Source organism: Hyla sarda, unplaced genomic scaffold (genome assembly GCF_029499605.1).
Source record: "Hyla sarda isolate aHylSar1 unplaced genomic scaffold, aHylSar1.hap1 scaffold_950, whole genome shotgun sequence".
NCBI lineage: Eukaryota > Metazoa > Chordata > Amphibia > Anura > Hylidae > Hyla > Hyla sarda.
Genome location: NW_026610980.1, coordinates 80001 through 97711, shown reverse-complemented (window position 1 = coordinate 97711; position 17711 = coordinate 80001). Strand labels below are relative to the sequence as shown.

Here is a 17711-nt window from a genome sequence, read left to right as displayed (position 1 = left end):
CGGCATTTTGTTTGGTAAAGAGTTGGACCGCATAATGGAGGGCCTGTCTGACAAAAAGGGAAAGTCCCTTCCTCAGCAGTCCTTTCGCGGCCGGGGCAGGCGTTTTGGGGACAGATCAACTGCCCAACCTAGACCCCAGAAGGAGTGGGGTAATCAACGCCGGGGCGGTAAGCGCTCCCGTGGTCCCAAGGAGAGAAGACTCTGACTATGGGCTTCTAGGAAGCTCTGGGTTCCCTGCCGGGTTGACCTCTCCAGTTTCCCTTCCTACCCCCCATATTCCTGTAGGCGGCCGCCTACATCATTTTTTAGATGCTTGGACTCTACTTATTCAGGATCCTTGGGTCCTGAGAATAATTTCAGTTGGTTATTCAATAGATCTTGTATCAATTCCTCCTTCCCGGTATGTGCAAACAAGAGTTCTTCCCCCAGTCAAGCAGTCGGTTCTAGAGTCTTACATTCTGGAGTATATCCAGAAAGGTGCCCTGGAGGAAGTTCCTACACCGGATTGGGGGGCAGGGATCTATTCCCCAGTCTTCCTTGTTCCCAAGCTAACGGGAGACTGGCGGATGATTATAGATCTAAGATTTTTCAATCAGTTTGTAAAGCACAAACGCTTTCGCATGGAAACCATTCAGTCTGTGGTCAACCTTATCTCGCCAGGAGATTACCTGGCCACCCTGGACTTAAAGGATGCTTACCTCCATATCCCTATTCATCCTGCATCCAGGAAGTATTTAAGGATCGCTGTTCAGGTAGGGGGAGTTCTAAAACACCTCCAGTTTGTAGCCCTCCCGTTTGGGATCTCTTCTGCCCCTCACACATTTACCAAGGTTGTGGTGGCTGTGGTAGCTGCTCTAAGGCTCCAGGGGCTCAGCATTGTTCCCTACCTAGACGATTGGCTCCTCAGAGCTCCATCTCAAACGATCCTGTCCCAACATCTCCAGCTAGCCGTATCCTTCCTTCATCAGTTGGGTTGGATAGTCAATTGGGCCAAGTCCAATTTCCTCCCGACAACATCAGTGAGGTTCCTTGGTTTCATAGTCGATACAATCTCAATGACACTCTACCTCACTCCCGAGAGAAAACTCCGGGTTCAAGAATCGGCTCAACATCTTTTTATATCCCGGAAAGTGTCCATTCGCACTCTCATGCGGATGTTGGGACTTATGTCCGCTACCGCAGACGCGGTACCTTGGGCTCTTTGGCATCTTCGCCCTCTCCAAGCAGAGGTTCTTGCCATTTGGAATCACCGGCCATCCGGCCTGAACAGGTGTCACTCCCTGTCTTGCGCAACCCGTTCTTCTCTGAGGTGGTGGTCTCACCTAGAGGACGGCCGGTCCCTGATCCAACCCTCTTGGATCATACTTACTACCGACGCATCCCTTGTAGGTTGGGGAGCGCATCTTCAGGATCTGACAGTGCAAGGTGCATGGTCTCCTCAGGACAAACTATTAACCTCCAATCTCCTGGAGATTCGTGCAATCAGGCTAGCATTGCTGCACTTTGCTTCTGTCCTTCAAGGGAAAGCTGTCAAGATCCAATCCGACAGCATGACGGCTGTGATGTACATCAACAAGCAGGGAGGCACTCGGTCACAAAACCTCCTCAGAGAGGTGGGTCTGATCTTGGATTGGGCAGAAAGGAACCTCACCCACCTGTCCGCGGTTCATATTCGAGGTTCCCTCAATATGATAGCCGACCGCCTGAGCAGAGGACTCCTAACCGCAGAATGGTCTCTCCACCCAGTCATATTCAGAGAGATAACGCTCAGGTGGGGTGTGCCAGAGATAGACCTCATGGCAACGAGGTTCAACTCCAAGTTGGAGAGGTTCTGTTCCCTTTACAGGGAAGACAACCCGGTGGCAATAGATGCTTTCTCAATCCCGTGGAGGTTCAGGCTGGCCTACATCTACCCTCCAATTTCCTTGATCCCAAGGGTATTGATGAAGATCAGGCAAGACCAAGCATCCGTCATAGCCATAATCCCATTTTGGCCCAAGAGAGCTTGGTTCACCCAACTCTTTCAGATGAGCCGGGGACAATTTTGGAGGCTTCCCCCAGAGCAAGCATTAGTGCCGGGGGACACCCACAGCTGCTCGAATCTTCAGATGTTCAACCTGACAGCCTGGAGGTTGATCAGTCCCTTCCACATTTAGAAGGGCTTTCCAGTGCGGTCTTGAAAACACTCTCACACTCCAGAGCGGAGTCAACCAATAAGACATACAAAAGAATCTGGACAATTTTCCAATCTTGGTGCTCCAAGAAGCAAGTTGGAAGAGATATAGCTGCTCCTACCATTCTCAGCTTTCTCCAGGATGGACTAGACAAGAATTTGTCTCCTTCTACTCTCAAGGTCCAAGTTTCGGCCATTTCGGCTTACATTAATAAGCCTTTATTTCAAGACCCACTGATCAAAACATTCTTGAGAGGGGCCTCAAGGTTGAAACCTACAATTATACAACCAGTTCCCACTTGGGATTTATCAGTCGTACTCAAGGGACTGTCATCTCCTCCCTTTGAGCCTATGGAGGACGTGGACATAAAGTTTGTTACCATTAAAACAACATTTTTACTGGCTATAACATCTGCCAAGAGAATTGGTGAATTACAAGCGCTCTCTGCGTTTGAACCCTATACAAGATTCTTGCCAGATAGGGTACTTTTGAGATTTATTCCATCTTTTATCCCTAAAGTACCATCCTTCCAGAACATAAATCAAATAATTTCTCTTCCAGTCCTAGCTCCACGTCCATCCACTGACGAAGAAAGAGGCCTGCATTGCCTCGATATTTCTAGATGTCTCCGGATCTACTTAGAAAGATCTAAGCTGTTTAGGAAGGATGAAAATCTACTAATCCTTTTTGCAGGGGCCCGGAAGGGTCACAAAGCCTCTAAACCTTCCATCAGTAGATGGGTAAAAAATGCCATTTGTGAAGCAATGGTATCTCAGAACATGGAGCCTCCTGAGTTCGTAAGAGCTCATTCTACCAGGTCTGTATCTACTTCCTTTGCGGAAAGGAATTTAGTTCCCTTGGAACACATATGCAAGGCTGCATCCTGGAGTTCACTCTCCACCTTTATCACCCACTACAGGCTTGATAGTAGAGTTGCCGATTACTCTTCCTTTGGACGGTCAGTATTATCTGCCGCCAGGCATGAGAGCCCTCCCTCATAGGGTATTCTGCTTGCCATATCCCCATCTGTGCTACTGGTTAGGACGTAAGGGAATCGTTAATTTCTAACGATAATTTGTTTTCCCTTAGTCCTAACAGTAGCACAACTTTCCCTCCCTAGTATTATTATTATTATTATTATTAGTTCTTCTTGTTACAACACAAGGGGACAGAGGGTGACCCCTCCTTTATACAGGGTATTGTGGGTGTGGTTTGCTAATTAGTTTATTAATCAATAAAAATTCCATCTGTCCTACCAGTTCGCGGGGGGTGGAATACCCCATCTGTGCTACTGTTAGGACTAAGGGAAAACAAATTATCGTTAGAAATTAACGATTATCCAGGATTAGAAAATAAAGTTAAATTGCCTCTTTCTTCCAGAAACAGTGCCAGCTCTGGCTAGTATAGAGTGGATTTCCTGATTGGTTAACCTCTGTGAATATCCCTGGCTTTTGCAGCTCGGTGCAGATTATGGTGTACGCTGCTCTGTGCCTATGTTTCAGATCTAGGGAAGGATTAAGGCAAGACAGCAAGGGTCAGTTTTGTAGTTCTTCCTGTTCACCCTATTCATCACAGAGTACATCTGATCCCTGGGGATCCCTCCTCAAGGATTGTATTCCAGATTGTCCGTGCAACATCTTAGCAGGTGGTAATACAGCGCCCATACTGAGAGAGGGACGAGAGGTTCTCCTGCATTGAAAGGGGAAGTGCTGATTAGTTAGCTGGCGCCAGGTACCTGCCTCAACCAATCGATATTCTGGGCATGTAACGTGAGCTGAAAGAGCAAGTAAAAGCAAAAGCTACTCAATGGCAACGGTGGGATTCGAACCCAAGCCCCCGAAGAGACTGGAGCCTTAATCCAGCGCCTTAGACCGCTCGGCCACGCTACCACATGGTGTTGCAGCTTTCCGACCCTACCTGGGGACACAGACCTAAGTAAAGGGCAAAACAAGCATAGCTTCCCCTTCGGGAATTCGGAGCCTGGTCACCTGCATGACAGGCAGGAATACTCACAACTATACTAACGAGGAACAACCTATGCCTGCTGCTCCATGGTAATGTCCTTAAAGGGTCAGCGTTTAATAGTTCTGGAGGGAGAATTAATCGCTTTAGCTCAGCGCTAGGGATCAAAGGTGTAATCTCGTTATCCCTCTGGAAACAGCAAAAAGTGCCTAATGGCAGCAGTGGGATTCGAACCCACGCCTCCAAAGAGACTGGAGCTTAAATCCAGCGCCTTAGACTGCTCGGCCACGCTACCACACACAACTGCTGCTTTTCAACCCTACCTGAGGACGCAGACCTAAGTAAGGGGCGAAATAATCATAGCCACCCCATCTGGGAACCGTACCCCGGTTTTCTGGAGATCTGGAGGAAGAATTAAAAGTTTTAGTGTGGCAGGAGAAGGTACTTAATGGTTCCATGGTGTAATGGTTAGCACTCTGGACTCTGAATCCAGTGATCCGAGTTCAAATCTCGGTGGGACCTTTCTTTACTTTCCTCTCATTACTCAGTACTGTATTAAAATTATTTAACCTTCTTCCAGATGTGAGCTTTTCAAATCCATAAATGCTGCTTCCATACCTTTGTGTTCTGTCGCCCCAAGGTGCAATTAGTTGAGAACTTGGATGAAAACTCATGCCTCAAAGAAACCCAGAGCACTCACATCCCCCCGGGAGCCATAATGCCAGAAATATGGGTTATCCAGGATTAGAAAATAAAGTTAAATTGCCTCTTTCTTCCAGAAACAGTGCCAGCTCTGGCTAGTATAGAGTGGATTTCCTGATTGGTTAACCTCTGTGAATATCCCTGGCTTTTGCAGCTCGGTGCAGATTATGGTGTACGCTGCTCTGTGCCTATGTTTCAGATCTAGGGAAGGATTAAGGCAAGACAGCAAGGGTCAGTTTTGTAGTTCTTCCTGTTCACCCTATTCATCACAGAGTACATCTGATCCCTGGGGATCCCTCCTCAAGGATTGTATTCCAGATTGTCCGCGCAACATCTTAGCAGGTGGTAATACAGCGCCCATACTGAGAGAGGGACGAGAGGTTCTCCTGCATTGAAAGGGGAAGTGCTGATTAGTTAGCTGGCGCCAGGTACCTGCCTCAACCAATCGATATTCTGGGCATGTAACGTGAGCTGAAAGAGCAAGTAAAAGCAAAAGCTACTCAATGGCAACGGTGGGATTCGAACCCACGCCCCCGAAGAGACTGGAGCCTTAATCCAGCGCCTTAGACCGCTCGGCCACGCTACCACATGGTGTTGCAGCTTTCCGACCCTACCTGGGGACACAGACCTAAGTAAAGGGCAAAACAAGCATAGCTTCCCCTTCGGGAATTCGGAGCCTGGTCACCTGCATGACAGGCAGGAATACTCACAACTATACTAACGAGGAACAACCTATGCCTGCTGCTCCATGGTAATGTCCTTAAAGGGTCAGCGTTTAATAGTTCTGGAGGGAGAATTAATCGCTTTAGCTCAGCGCTAGGGATCAAAGGTGTAATCTCGTTATCCCTCTGGAAACAGCAAAAAGTGCCTAATGGCAGCGGTGGGATTCGAACCCACGCCTCCAAAGAGACTGGAGCCTAAATCCAGCGCCTTAGACTGCTCGGCCACGCTACCACACACAACTGCTGCTTTTCAACCCTACCTGAGGACGCAGACCTAAGTAAGGGGCGAAATAATCATAGCCACCCCATCTGGGAACCGTACCCCGGTTTTCTGGAGATCTGGAGGAAGAATTAAAAGTTTTAGTGTTGCAGGTGAAGGTACTTAATGGTTCCATGGTGTAATGGTTAGCACTCTGGACTCTGAATCCAGTGATCCGAGTTCAAATCTCGGTGGGACCTTTCTTTACTTTCCTCTCAGTACTGTATTCAAATTATTTAACCTTCTTCCAGATGTGAGCTTTTCAAATCCATAAATGCTGCTTCCATACCTTTGTGTTCTGTCGCCCCAAGGTGCAATTAGTTGAGAACTTGGATGAAAACTCATGCCTCAAAGAAACCCAGAGCACTCACATCCCCCCGGGAGCCATAATGCCAGAAATATGGGTTATCCAGGATTAGAAAATAAAGTTAAATTGCCTCTTTCTTCCAGAAACAGTGCCAGCTCTGGCTAGTATAGAGTGGATTTCCTGATTGGTTAACCTCTGTGAATATCCCTGGCTTTTGCAGCTCGGTGCAGATTATGGTGTACGCTGCTCTGTGCCTATGTTTCAGATCTAGGGAAGGATTAAGGCAAGACAGCAAGGGTCAGTTTTGTAGTTCTTCCTGTTCACCCTATTCATCACAGAGTACATCTGATCCCTGGGGATCCCTCCTCAAGGATTGTATTCCAGATTGTCCGCGCAACATCTTAGCAGGTGGTAATACAGCGCCCATACTGAGAGAGGGACGAGAGGTTCTCCTGCATTGAAAGGGGAAGCGCTGATTAGTTAGCTGGCGCCAGGTACCTGCCTCAACCAATCGATATTCTGGGCATGTAACGTGAGCTGAAAGAGCAAGTAAAAGCAAAAGCTACTCAATGGCAACGGTGGGATTCGAACCCACGCCCCCGAAGAGACTGGAGCCTTAATCCAGCGCCTTAGACCGCTCGGCCACGCTACCACATGGTGTTGCAGCTTTCCGACCCTACCTGGGGACACAGACCTAAGTAAAGGGCAAAACAAGCATAGCTTCCCCTTCGGGAATTCGGAGCCTGGTCACCTGCATGACAGGCAGGAATACTCACAACTATACTAACGAGGAACAACCTATGCCTGCTGCTCCATGGTAATGTCCTTAAAGGGTCAGCGTTTAATAGTTCTGAAGGGAGAATTAATCGCTTTAGCTCAGCGCTAGGGATCAAAGGTGTAATCTCGTTATACCTCTGGAAACAGCAAAAAGTGCCTAATGGCAGCGGTGGGATTCGAACCCACGCCTCCAAAGAGACTGGAGCCTAAATCCAGCGCCTTAGACCGCTCGGCCACGCTACCACACACAACTGCTGCTTTTCAACCCTACCTGAGGACGCAGACCTAAGTAAGGGGCGAAATAATCATAGCCACCCCATCTGGGAACCGTACCCCGGTTTTCTGGAGATCTGGAGGAAGAATTAAAAGTTTTAGTGTGGCAGGTGAAGGTACTTAATGGTTCCATGGTGTAATGGTTAGCACTCTGGACTCTGAATCCAGTGATCCGAGTTCAAATCTCGGTGGGACCTTTCTTTACTTTCCTCTCATTACTCAGTACTGTATTAAAATTATTTAACCTTCTTCCAGATGTGAGCTTTTCAAATCCATAAATGCTGCTTCCATACCTTTGTGTTCTGTCGCCCCAAGGTGCAATTAGTTGAGAACTTGGATGAAAACTCATGCCTCAAAGAAACCCAGAGCACTCACATCCCCCCGGGAGCCATAATGCCAGAAATATGGGTTATCCAGGATTAGAAAATAAAGTTAAATTGCCTCTTTCTTCCAGAAACAGTGCCAGCTCTGGCTAGTATAGAGTGGATTTCCTGATTGGTTAACCTCTGTGAATATCCCTGGCTTTTGCAGCTCGGTGCAGATTATGGTGTACGCTGCTCTGTGCCTATGTTTCAGATCTAGGGAAGGATTAAGGCAAGACAGCAAGGGTCAGTTTTGTAGTTCTTCCTGTTCACCCTATTCATCACAGAGTACATCTGATCCCTGGGGATCCCTCCTCAAGGATTGTATTCCAGATTGTCCGCGCAACATCTTAGCAGGTGGTAATACAGCGCCCATACTGAGAGAGGGACGAGAGGTTCTCCTGCATTGAAAGGGGAAGTGCTGATTAGTTAGCTGGCGCCAGGTACCTGCCTCAACCAATCGATATTCTGGGCATGTAACGTGAGCTGAAAGAGCAAGTAAAAGCAAAAGCTACTCAATGGCAACGGTGGGATTCGAACCCACGCCCCCGAAGAGACTGGAGCCTTAATCCAGCGCCTTAGACTGCTCGGCCACGCTACCACATGGTGTGGCAGCTTTCCGACCCTACCTGGGGACACAGACCTAAGTAAAGGGCAAAACAAGCATAGCTTCCCCTTCGGGAATTCGGAGCCTGGTCACCTGCATGACAGGCAGGAATACTCACAACTATACTAACGAGGAACAACCTATGCCTGCTGCTCCATGGTAATGTCCTTAAAGGGTCAGCGTTTAATAGTTCTGAAGGGAGAATTAATCGCTTTAGCTCAGCGCTAGGGATCAAAGGTGTAATCTCGTTATACCTCTGGAAACAGCAAAAAGTGCCTAATGGCAGCGGTGGGATTCGAACCCACGCCTCCAAAGAGACTGGAGCCTAAATCCAGCGCCTTAGACCGCTCGGCCACGCTACCACACACAACTGCTGCTTTTCAACCCTACCTGAGGACGCAGACCTAAGTAAGGGGCGAAATAATCATAGCCACCCCATCTGGGAACCGTACCCCGGTTTTCTGGAGATCTGGAGGAAGAATTAAAAGTTTTAGTGTGGCAGGTGAAGGTACTTAATGGTTCCATGGTGTAATGGTTAGCACTCTGGACTCTGAATCCATTGATCCGAGTTCAAATCTCGGTGGGACCTTTCTTTACTTTCCTCTCATTACTCAGTACTGTATTAAAATTATTTAACCTTCTTCCAGATGTGAGCTTTTCAAATCCATAAATGCTGCTTCCATACCTTTGTGTTCTGTCGCCCCAAGGTGCAATTAGTTGAGAACTTGGATGAAAACTCATGCCTCAAAGAAACCCAGAGCACTCACATCCCCCCGGGAGCCATAATGCCAGAAATATGGGTTATCCAGGATTAGAAAATAAAGTTAAATTGCCTCTTTCTTCCAGAAACAGTGCCAGCTCTGGCTAGTATAGAGTGGATTTCCTGATTGGTTAACCTCTGTGAATATCCCTGGCTTTTGCAGCTCGGTGCAGATTATGGTGTACGCTGCTCTGTGCCTATGTTTCAGATCTAGGGAAGGATTAAGGCAAGACAGCAAGGGTCAGTTTTGTAGTTCTTCCTGTTCACCCTATTCATCACAGAGTACATCTGATCCCTGGGGATCCCTCCTCAAGGATTGTATTCCAGATTGTCCGCGCAACATCTTAGCAGGTGGTAATACAGCGCCCATACTGAGAGAGGGACGAGAGGTTCTCCTGCATTGAAAGGGGAAGCGCTGATTAGTTAGCTGGCGCCAGGTACCTGCCTCAACCAATCGATATTCTGGGCATGTAACGTGAGCTGAAAGAGCAAGTAAAAGCAAAAGCTACTCAATGGCAACGGTGGGATTCGAACCCACGCCCCCGAAGAGACTGGAGCCTTAATCCAGCGCCTTAGACCGCTCGGCCACGCTACCACATGGTGTTGCAGCTTTCCGACCCTAGCTGGGGACATAGACCTAAGTAAAGGGCAAAACAAGCATAGCTTCCCCTTCGGGAATTCGGAGCCTGGTTACCTGCATGACAGGCAGGAATACTCACAACTATACTAACGAGGAACAACCTATGCCTGCTGCTCCATGGTAATGTCCTTAAAGGGTCAGCGTTTAATAGTCCTGAAGGGAGAATTAATCGCTTTAGCTCAGCGCTAGGGATCAAAGGTGTAATCTCGTTATACCTCTGGAAACAGCAAAAAGTGCCTAATGGCAGCGGTGGGATTCGAACCCACGCCTCCAAAGAGACTGGAGCCTAAATCCAGCGCCTTAGACCGCTCGGCCACGCTACCACACACAACTGCTGCTTTTCAACCCTACCTGAGGACGCAGACCTAAGTAAGGGGCGAAATAATCATAGCCACCCCATCTGGGAACCGTACCCCGGTTTTCTGGAGATCTGGAGGAAGAATTAAAAGTTTTAGTGTGGCAGGTGAAGGTACTTAATGGTTCCATGGTGTAATGGTTAGCACTCTGGACTCTGAATCCAGTGATCCGAGTTCAAATCTCGGTGGGACCTTTCTTTACTTTCCTCTCATTACTCAGTACTGTATTAAAATTATTTAACCTTCTTCCAGATGTGAGCTTTTCAAATCCATAAATGCTGCTTCCATACCTTTGTGTTCTGTCGCCCCAAGGTGCAATTAGTTGAGAACTTGGATGAAAACTCATGCCTCAAAGAAACCCAGAGCACTCACATCCCCCCGGGAGCCATAATGCCAGAAATATGGGTTATCCAGGATTAGAAAATAAAGTTAAATTGCCTCTTTCTTCCAGAAACAGTGCCAGCTCTGGCTAGTATAGAGTGGATTTCCTGATTGGTTAACCTCTGTGAATATCCCTGGCTTTTGCAGCTCGGTGCAGATTATGGTGTACGCTGCTCTGTGCCTATGTTTCAGATCTAGGGAAGGATTAAGGCAAGACAGCAAGGGTCAGTTTTGTAGTTCTTCCTGTTCACCCTATTCATCACAGAGTACATCTGATCCCTGGGGATCCCTCCTCAAGGATTGTATTCCAGATTGTCCGCGCAACATCTTAGCAGGTGGTAATACAGCGCCCATACTGAGAGAGGGACGAGAGGTTCTCCTGCATTGAAAGGGGAAGCGCTGATTAGTTAGCTGGCGCCAGGTACCTGCCTCAACCAATCGATATTCTGGGCATGTAACGTGAGCTGAAAGAGCAAGTAAAAGCAAAAGCTACTCAATGGCAACGGTGGGATTCGAACCCACGCCCCCGAAGAGACTGGAGCCTTAATCCAGCGCCTTAGACCGCTCGGCCACGCTACCACATGGTGTTGCAGCTTTCCGACCCTACCTGGGGACACAGACCTAAGTAAAGGGCAAAACAAGCATAGCTTCCCCTTCGGGAATTCGGAGCCTGGTCACCTGCATGACAGGCAGGAATACTCACAACTATACTAACGAGGAACAACCTATGCCTGCTGCTCCATGGTAATGTCCTTAAAGGGTCAGCGTTTAATAGTTCTGAAGGGAGAATTAATCGCTTTAGCTCAGCGCTAGGGATCAAAGGTGTAATCTCGTTATACCTCTGGAAACAGCAAAAAGTGCCTAATGGCAGCGGTGGGATTCGAACCCACGCCTCCAAAGAGACTGGAGCCTAAATCCAGCGCCTTAGACCGCTCGGCCACGCTACCACACACAACTGCTGCTTTTCAACCCTACCTGAGGACGCAGACCTAAGTAAGGGGCGAAATAATCATAGCCACCCCATCTGGGAACCGTACCCCGGTTTTCTGGAGATCTGGAGGAAGAATTAAAAGTTTTAGTGTGGCAGGTGAAGGTACTTAATGGTTCCATGGTGTAATGGTTAGCACTCTGGACTCTGAATCCAGTGATCCGAGTTCAAATCTCGGTGGGACCTTTCTTTACTTTCCTCTCATTACTCAGTACTGTATTAAAATTATTTAACCTTCTTCCAGATGTGAGCTTTTCAAATCCATAAATGCTGCTTCCATACCTTTGTGTTCTGTCGCCCCAAGGTGCAATTAGTTGAGAACTTGGATGAAAACTCATGCCTCAAAGAAACCCAGAGCACTCACATCCCCCCGGGAGCCATAATGCCAGAAATATGGGTTATCCAGGATTAGAAAATAAAGTTAAATTGCCTCTTTCTTCCAGAAACAGTGCCAGCTCTGGCTAGTATAGAGTGGATTTCCTGATTGGTTAACCTCTGTGAATATCCCTGGCTTTTGCAGCTCGGTGCAGATTATGGTGTACGCTGCTCTGTGCCTATGTTTCAGATCTAGGGAAGGATTAAGGCAAGACAGCAAGGGTCAGTTTTGTAGTTCTTCCTGTTCACCCTATTCATCACAGAGTACATCTGATCCCTGGGGATCCCTCCTCAAGGATTGTATTCCAGATTGTCCGCGCAACATCTTAGCAGGTGGTAATACAGCGCCCATACTGAGAGAGGGACGAGAGGTTCTCCTGCATTGAAAGGGGAAGTGCTGATTAGTTAGCTGGCGCCAGGTACCTGCCTCAACCAATCGATATTCTGGGCATGTAACGTGAGCTGAAAGAGCAAGTAAAAGCAAAAGCTACTCAATGGCAACGGTGGGATTCGAACCCACGCCCCCGAAGAGACTGGAGCCTTAATCCAGCGCCTTAGACTGCTCGGCCACGCTACCACATGGTGTGGCAGCTTTCCGACCCTACCTGGGGACACAGACCTAAGTAAAGGGCAAAACAAGCATAGCTTCCCCTTCGGGAATTCGGAGCCTGGTCACCTGCATGACAGGCAGGAATACTCACAACTATACTAACGAGGAACAACCTATGCCTGCTGCTCCATGGTAATGTCCTTAAAGGGTCAGCGTTTAATAGTTCTGAAGGGAGAATTAATCGCTTTAGCTCAGCGCTAGGGATCAAAGGTGTAATCTCGTTATACCTCTGGAAACAGCAAAAAGTGCCTAATGGCAGCGGTGGGATTCGAACCCACGCCTCCAAAGAGACTGGAGCCTAAATCCAGCGCCTTAGACCGCTCGGCCACGCTACCACACACAACTGCTGCTTTTCAACCCTACCTGAGGACGCAGACCTAAGTAAGGGGCGAAATAATCATAGCCACCCCATCTGGGAACCGTACCCCGGTTTTCTGGAGATCTGGAGGAAGAATTAAAAGTTTTAGTGTGGCAGGTGAAGGTACTTAATGGTTCCATGGTGTAATGGTTAGCACTCTGGACTCTGAATCCATTGATCCGAGTTCAAATCTCGGTGGGACCTTTCTTTACTTTCCTCTCATTACTCAGTACTGTATTAAAATTATTTAACCTTCTTCCAGATGTGAGCTTTTCAAATCCATAAATGCTGCTTCCATACCTTTGTGTTCTGTCGCCCCAAGGTGCAATTAGTTGAGAACTTGGATGAAAACTCATGCCTCAAAGAAACCCAGAGCACTCACATCCCCCCGGGAGCCATAATGCCAGAAATATGGGTTATCCAGGATTAGAAAATAAAGTTAAATTGCCTCTTTCTTCCAGAAACAGTGCCAGCTCTGGCTAGTATAGAGTGGATTTCCTGATTGGTTAACCTCTGTGAATATCCCTGGCTTTTGCAGCTCGGTGCAGATTATGGTGTACGCTGCTCTGTGCCTATGTTTCAGATCTAGGGAAGGATTAAGGCAAGACAGCAAGGGTCAGTTTTGTAGTTCTTCCTGTTCACCCTATTCATCACAGAGTACATCTGATCCCTGGGGATCCCTCCTCAAGGATTGTATTCCAGATTGTCCGCGCAACATCTTAGCAGGTGGTAATAGAGCGCCCATACTGAGAGAGGGACGAGAGGTTCTCCTGCATTGAAAGGGGAAGCGCTGATTAGTTAGCTGGCGCCAGGTACCTGCCTCAACCAATCGATATTCTGGGCATGTAACGTGAGCTGAAAGAGCAAGTAAAAGCAAAAGCTACTCAATGGCAACGGTGGGATTCGAACCCACGCCCCCGAAGAGACTGGAGCCTTAATCCAGCGCCTTAGACCGCTCGGCCACGCTACCACATGGTGTTGCAGCTTTCCGACCCTAGCTGGGGACATAGACCTAAGTAAAGGGCAAAACAAGCATAGCTTCCCCTTCGGGAATTCGGAGCCTGGTTACCTGCATGACAGGCAGGAATACTCACAACTATACTAACGAGGAACAACCTATGCCTGCTGCTCCATGGTAATGTCCTTAAAGGGTCAGCGTTTAATAGTCCTGAAGGGAGAATTAATCGCTTTAGCTCAGCGCTAGGGATCAAAGGTGTAATCTCGTTATACCTCTGGAAACAGCAAAAAGTGCCTAATGGCAGCGGTGGGATTCGAACCCACGCCTCCAAAGAGACTGGAGCCTAAATCCAGCGCCTTAGACCGCTCGGCCACGCTACCACACACAACTGCTGCTTTTCAACCCTACCTGAGGACGCAGACCTAAGTAAGGGGCGAAATAATCATAGCCACCCCATCTGGGAACCGTACCCCGGTTTTCTGGAGATCTGGAGGAAGAATTAAAAGTTTTAGTGTGGCAGGTGAAGGTACTTAATGGTTCCATGGTGTAATGGTTAGCACTCTGGACTCTGAATCCAGTGATCCGAGTTCAAATCTCGGTGGGACCTTTCTTTACTTTCCTCTCATTACTCAGTACTGTATTAAAATTATTTAACCTTCTTCCAGATGTGAGCTTTTCAAATCCATAAATGCTGCTTCCATACCTTTGTGTTCTGTCGCCCCAAGGTGCAATTAGTTGAGAACTTGGATGAAAACTCATGCCTCAAAGAAACCCAGAGCACTCACATCCCCCCGGGAGCCATAATGCCAGAAATATGGGTTATCCAGGATTAGAAAATAAAGTTAAATTGCCTCTTTCTTCCAGAAACAGTGCCAGCTCTGGCTAGTATAGAGTGGATTTCCTGATTGGTTAACCTCTGTGAATATCCCTGGCTTTTGCAGCTCGGTGCAGATTATGGTGTACGCTGCTCTGTGCCTATGTTTCAGATCTAGGGAAGGATTAAGGCAAGACAGCAAGGGTCAGTTTTGTAGTTCTTCCTGTTCACCCTATTCATCACAGAGTACATCTGATCCCTGGGGATCCCTCCTCAAGGATTGTATTCCAGATTGTCCGCGCAACATCTTAGCAGGTGGTAATACAGCGCCCATACTGAGAGAGGGACGAGAGGTTCTCCTGCATTGAAAGGGGAAGTGCTGATTAGTTAGCTGGCGCCAGGTACCTGCCTCAACCAATCGATATTCTGGGCATGTAACGTGAGCTGAAAGAGCAAGTAAAAGCAAAAGCTACTCAATGGCAACGGTGGGATTCGAACCCACGCCCCCGAAGAGACTGGAGCCTTAATCCAGCGCCTTAGACTGCTCGGCCACGCTACCACATGGTGTTGCAGCTTTCCGACCCTACCTGGGGACACAGACCTAAGTAAAGGGCAAAACAAGCATAGCTTCCCCTTCGGGAATTCGGAGCCTGGTCACCTGCATGACAGGCAGGAATACTCACAACTATACTAACGAGGAACAACCTATGCCTGCTGCTCCATGGTAATGTCCTTAAAGGGTCAGCGTTTAATAGTTCTGAAGGGAGAATTAATCGCTTTAGCTCAGCGCTAGGGATCAAAGGTGTAATCTCGTTATACCTCTGGAAACAGCAAAAAGTGCCTAATGGCAGCGGTGGGATTCGAACCCACGCCTCCAAAGAGACTGGAGCCTAAATCCAGCGCCTTAGACCGCTCGGCCACGCTACCACACACAACTGCTGCTTTTCAACCCTACCTGAGGACGCAGACCTAAGTAAGGGGCGAAATAATCATAGCCAACCCATCTGGGAACCGTACCCCGGTTTTCTGGAGATCTGGAGGAAGAATTAAAAGTTTTAGTGTGGCAGGTGAAGGTACTTAATGGTTCCATGGTGTAATGGTTAGCACTCTGGACTCTGAATCCATTGATCCGAGTTCAAATCTCGGTGGGACCTTTCTTTACTTTCCTCTCATTACTCAGTACTGTATTAAAATTATTTAACCTTCTTCCAGATGTGAGCTTTTCAAATCCATAAATGCTGCTTCCATACCTTTGTGTTCTGTCGCCCCAAGGTGCAATTAGTTGAGAACTTGGATGAAAACTCATGCCTCAAAGAAACCCAGAGCACTCACATCCCCCCGGGAGCCATAATGCCAGAAATATGGGTTATCCAGGATTAGAAAATAAAGTTAAATTGCCTCTTTCTTCCAGAAACAGTGCCAGCTCTGGCTAGTATAGAGTGGATTTCCTGATTGGTTAACCTCTGTGAATATCCCTGGCTTTTGCAGCTCGGTGCAGATTATGGTGTACGCTGCTCTGTGCCTATGTTTCAGATCTAGGGAAGGATTAAGGCAAGACAGCAAGGGTCAGTTTTGTAGTTCTTCCTGTTCACCCTATTCATCACAGAGTACATCTGATCCCTGGGGATCCCTCCTCAAGGATTGTATTCCAGATTGTCCGCGCAACATCTTAGCAGGTGGTAATACAGCGCCCATACTGAGAGAGGGACGAGAGGTTCTCCTGCATTGAAAGGGGAAGTGCTGATTAGTTAGCTGGCGCCAGGTACCTGCCTCAACCAATCGATATTCTGGGCATGTAACGTGAGCTGAAAGAGCAAGTAAAAGCAAAAGCTACTCAATGGCAACGGTGGGATTCGAACCCACGCCCCCGAAGAGACTGGAGCCTTAATCCAGCGCCTTAGACTGCTCGGCCACGCTACCACATGGTGTTGCAGCTTTCCGACCCTACCTGGGGACACAGACCTAAGTAAAGGGCAAAACAAGCATAGCTTCCCCTTCGGGAATTCGGAGCCTGGTCACCTGCATGACAGGCAGGAATACTCACAACTATACTAACGAGGAACAACCTATGCCTGCTGCTCCATGGTAATGTCCTTAAAGGGTCAGCGTTTAATAGTTCTGGAGGGAGAATTAATCGCTTTAGCTCAGCGCTAGGGATCAAAGGTGTAATCTCGTTATCCCTCTGGAAACAGCAAAAAGTGCCTAATGGCAGCAGTGGGATTCGAACCCACGCCTCCAAAGAGACTGGAGCCTAAATGCAGCGCCTTAGACTGCTCGGCCACGCTACCACACACAACTGATGCTTTTCAACCCTACCTGAGGACGCAGACCTAAGTAAGGGGCGAAATAATCATAGCCACCCCATCTGGGAACCGTACCCCGGTTTTCTGGAGATCTGGAGGAAGAATTAAAAGTTTTAGTGTGGCAGGTGAAGGTACTTAATGGTTCAATGGTGTAATGGTTAGCACTCTGGACTCTGAATCCAGTGATCCGAGTTCAAATCTCGCTGGGACCTTTCTTTACTTTCCTCTCATTACTCAGTACTGTATTAAAATTATTTAACCTTCTTCCAGATGTGAGCTTTTCAAATCCATAAATGCTGCTTCCATACCTTTGTGTTCTGTCGCCCCAAGGTGCAATTAGTTGAGAACTTGGATGAAAACTCATGCCTCAAAGAAACCCAGAGCACTCACATCCCCCCGGGAGCCATAATGCCAGAAATATGGGTTATCCAGGATTAGAAAATAAAGTTAAATTGCCTCTTTCTTCCAGAAACAGTGCCAGCTCTGGCTAGTATAGAGTGGATTTCCTGATTGGTTAACCTCTGTGAATATCCCTGGCTTTTGCAGCTCGGTGCAGATTATGGTGTACGCTGCTCTGTGCCTATGTTTCAGATCTAGGGAAGGATTAAGGCAAGACAGCAAGGGTCAGTTTTGTAGTTCTTCCTGTTCACCCTATTCATCACAGAGTACATCTGATCCCTGGGGATCCCTCCTCAAGGATTGTATTCCAGATTGTCCGCGCAACATCTTAGCAGGTGGTAATACAGCGCCCATACTGAGAGAGGGACGAGAGGTTCTCCTGCATTGAAAGGGGAAGCGCTGATTAGTTAGCTGGCGCCAGGTACCTGCCTCAACCAATCGATATTCTGGGCATGTAACGTGAGCTGAAAGAGCAAGTAAAAGCAAAAGCTACTCAATGGCAACGGTGGGATTCGAACCCACGCCCCCGAAGAGACTGGAGCCTTAATCCAGCGCCTTAGACCGCTCGGCCACGCTACCACATGGTGTTGCAGCTTTCCGACCCTAGCTGGGGACATAGACCTA

The 17711-nt window shown here is 48.0% G+C and overlaps 30 non-coding genes across 30 annotated transcripts; 9 read left to right on the top strand and 21 right to left on the bottom strand.

Moving 5' to 3' along the window:
- Window positions 1–3981: 3981 nt before the first annotated feature.
- Window positions 3982–4063, bottom strand: TRNAL-AAG (transfer RNA leucine (anticodon AAG)). Its single transcript has one exon. It is a non-coding gene; the product is annotated as a tRNA-Leu (tRNA).
- A 286-nt stretch (window positions 4064–4349) lies between these two features.
- On the bottom strand, window positions 4350–4431 carry TRNAL-UAA (transfer RNA leucine (anticodon UAA)). Its single transcript has one exon. It is a non-coding gene; the product is annotated as a tRNA-Leu (tRNA).
- A 155-nt stretch (window positions 4432–4586) lies between these two features.
- On the top strand, window positions 4587–4658 carry TRNAQ-CUG (transfer RNA glutamine (anticodon CUG)). The gene has a single exon. It is a non-coding gene; the product is annotated as a tRNA-Gln (tRNA).
- A 684-nt stretch (window positions 4659–5342) lies between these two features.
- Window positions 5343–5424, bottom strand: TRNAL-AAG (transfer RNA leucine (anticodon AAG)). Its single transcript has one exon. It is a non-coding gene; the product is annotated as a tRNA-Leu (tRNA).
- A 286-nt stretch (window positions 5425–5710) lies between these two features.
- TRNAL-UAG (transfer RNA leucine (anticodon UAG)) lies at window positions 5711–5792 on the bottom strand. The gene has a single exon. It is a non-coding gene; the product is annotated as a tRNA-Leu (tRNA).
- A 155-nt stretch (window positions 5793–5947) lies between these two features.
- TRNAQ-CUG (transfer RNA glutamine (anticodon CUG)) lies at window positions 5948–6019 on the top strand. Its single transcript has one exon. It is a non-coding gene; the product is annotated as a tRNA-Gln (tRNA).
- A 677-nt stretch (window positions 6020–6696) lies between these two features.
- On the bottom strand, window positions 6697–6778 carry TRNAL-AAG (transfer RNA leucine (anticodon AAG)). The gene has a single exon. It is a non-coding gene; the product is annotated as a tRNA-Leu (tRNA).
- Window positions 6779–7064: 286 nt separating this feature from the next.
- Window positions 7065–7146, bottom strand: TRNAL-UAG (transfer RNA leucine (anticodon UAG)). The gene has a single exon. It is a non-coding gene; the product is annotated as a tRNA-Leu (tRNA).
- A 155-nt stretch (window positions 7147–7301) lies between these two features.
- Window positions 7302–7373, top strand: TRNAQ-CUG (transfer RNA glutamine (anticodon CUG)). Its single transcript has one exon. It is a non-coding gene; the product is annotated as a tRNA-Gln (tRNA).
- Window positions 7374–8057: 684 nt separating this feature from the next.
- On the bottom strand, window positions 8058–8139 carry TRNAL-AAG (transfer RNA leucine (anticodon AAG)). Its single transcript has one exon. It is a non-coding gene; the product is annotated as a tRNA-Leu (tRNA).
- Window positions 8140–8425: 286 nt separating this feature from the next.
- TRNAL-UAG (transfer RNA leucine (anticodon UAG)) lies at window positions 8426–8507 on the bottom strand. The gene has a single exon. It is a non-coding gene; the product is annotated as a tRNA-Leu (tRNA).
- Window positions 8508–8662: 155 nt separating this feature from the next.
- On the top strand, window positions 8663–8734 carry TRNAQ-CUG (transfer RNA glutamine (anticodon CUG)). The gene has a single exon. It is a non-coding gene; the product is annotated as a tRNA-Gln (tRNA).
- Window positions 8735–9418: 684 nt separating this feature from the next.
- On the bottom strand, window positions 9419–9500 carry TRNAL-AAG (transfer RNA leucine (anticodon AAG)). The gene has a single exon. It is a non-coding gene; the product is annotated as a tRNA-Leu (tRNA).
- Window positions 9501–9786: 286 nt separating this feature from the next.
- Window positions 9787–9868, bottom strand: TRNAL-UAG (transfer RNA leucine (anticodon UAG)). The gene has a single exon. It is a non-coding gene; the product is annotated as a tRNA-Leu (tRNA).
- A 155-nt stretch (window positions 9869–10023) lies between these two features.
- On the top strand, window positions 10024–10095 carry TRNAQ-CUG (transfer RNA glutamine (anticodon CUG)). Its single transcript has one exon. It is a non-coding gene; the product is annotated as a tRNA-Gln (tRNA).
- A 684-nt stretch (window positions 10096–10779) lies between these two features.
- On the bottom strand, window positions 10780–10861 carry TRNAL-AAG (transfer RNA leucine (anticodon AAG)). The gene has a single exon. It is a non-coding gene; the product is annotated as a tRNA-Leu (tRNA).
- A 286-nt stretch (window positions 10862–11147) lies between these two features.
- TRNAL-UAG (transfer RNA leucine (anticodon UAG)) lies at window positions 11148–11229 on the bottom strand. The gene has a single exon. It is a non-coding gene; the product is annotated as a tRNA-Leu (tRNA).
- A 155-nt stretch (window positions 11230–11384) lies between these two features.
- TRNAQ-CUG (transfer RNA glutamine (anticodon CUG)) lies at window positions 11385–11456 on the top strand. The gene has a single exon. It is a non-coding gene; the product is annotated as a tRNA-Gln (tRNA).
- Window positions 11457–12140: 684 nt separating this feature from the next.
- Window positions 12141–12222, bottom strand: TRNAL-AAG (transfer RNA leucine (anticodon AAG)). The gene has a single exon. It is a non-coding gene; the product is annotated as a tRNA-Leu (tRNA).
- Window positions 12223–12508: 286 nt separating this feature from the next.
- TRNAL-UAG (transfer RNA leucine (anticodon UAG)) lies at window positions 12509–12590 on the bottom strand. Its single transcript has one exon. It is a non-coding gene; the product is annotated as a tRNA-Leu (tRNA).
- Window positions 12591–12745: 155 nt separating this feature from the next.
- TRNAQ-CUG (transfer RNA glutamine (anticodon CUG)) lies at window positions 12746–12817 on the top strand. The gene has a single exon. It is a non-coding gene; the product is annotated as a tRNA-Gln (tRNA).
- A 684-nt stretch (window positions 12818–13501) lies between these two features.
- On the bottom strand, window positions 13502–13583 carry TRNAL-AAG (transfer RNA leucine (anticodon AAG)). Its single transcript has one exon. It is a non-coding gene; the product is annotated as a tRNA-Leu (tRNA).
- A 286-nt stretch (window positions 13584–13869) lies between these two features.
- TRNAL-UAG (transfer RNA leucine (anticodon UAG)) lies at window positions 13870–13951 on the bottom strand. Its single transcript has one exon. It is a non-coding gene; the product is annotated as a tRNA-Leu (tRNA).
- A 155-nt stretch (window positions 13952–14106) lies between these two features.
- Window positions 14107–14178, top strand: TRNAQ-CUG (transfer RNA glutamine (anticodon CUG)). The gene has a single exon. It is a non-coding gene; the product is annotated as a tRNA-Gln (tRNA).
- A 684-nt stretch (window positions 14179–14862) lies between these two features.
- TRNAL-AAG (transfer RNA leucine (anticodon AAG)) lies at window positions 14863–14944 on the bottom strand. The gene has a single exon. It is a non-coding gene; the product is annotated as a tRNA-Leu (tRNA).
- Window positions 14945–15230: 286 nt separating this feature from the next.
- Window positions 15231–15312, bottom strand: TRNAL-UAG (transfer RNA leucine (anticodon UAG)). Its single transcript has one exon. It is a non-coding gene; the product is annotated as a tRNA-Leu (tRNA).
- A 155-nt stretch (window positions 15313–15467) lies between these two features.
- On the top strand, window positions 15468–15539 carry TRNAQ-CUG (transfer RNA glutamine (anticodon CUG)). The gene has a single exon. It is a non-coding gene; the product is annotated as a tRNA-Gln (tRNA).
- Window positions 15540–16223: 684 nt separating this feature from the next.
- On the bottom strand, window positions 16224–16305 carry TRNAL-AAG (transfer RNA leucine (anticodon AAG)). The gene has a single exon. It is a non-coding gene; the product is annotated as a tRNA-Leu (tRNA).
- A 286-nt stretch (window positions 16306–16591) lies between these two features.
- Window positions 16592–16673, bottom strand: TRNAL-UAG (transfer RNA leucine (anticodon UAG)). The gene has a single exon. It is a non-coding gene; the product is annotated as a tRNA-Leu (tRNA).
- Window positions 16674–17584: 911 nt separating this feature from the next.
- Window positions 17585–17666, bottom strand: TRNAL-AAG (transfer RNA leucine (anticodon AAG)). The gene has a single exon. It is a non-coding gene; the product is annotated as a tRNA-Leu (tRNA).
- Window positions 17667–17711: the final 45 nt, after the last annotated feature.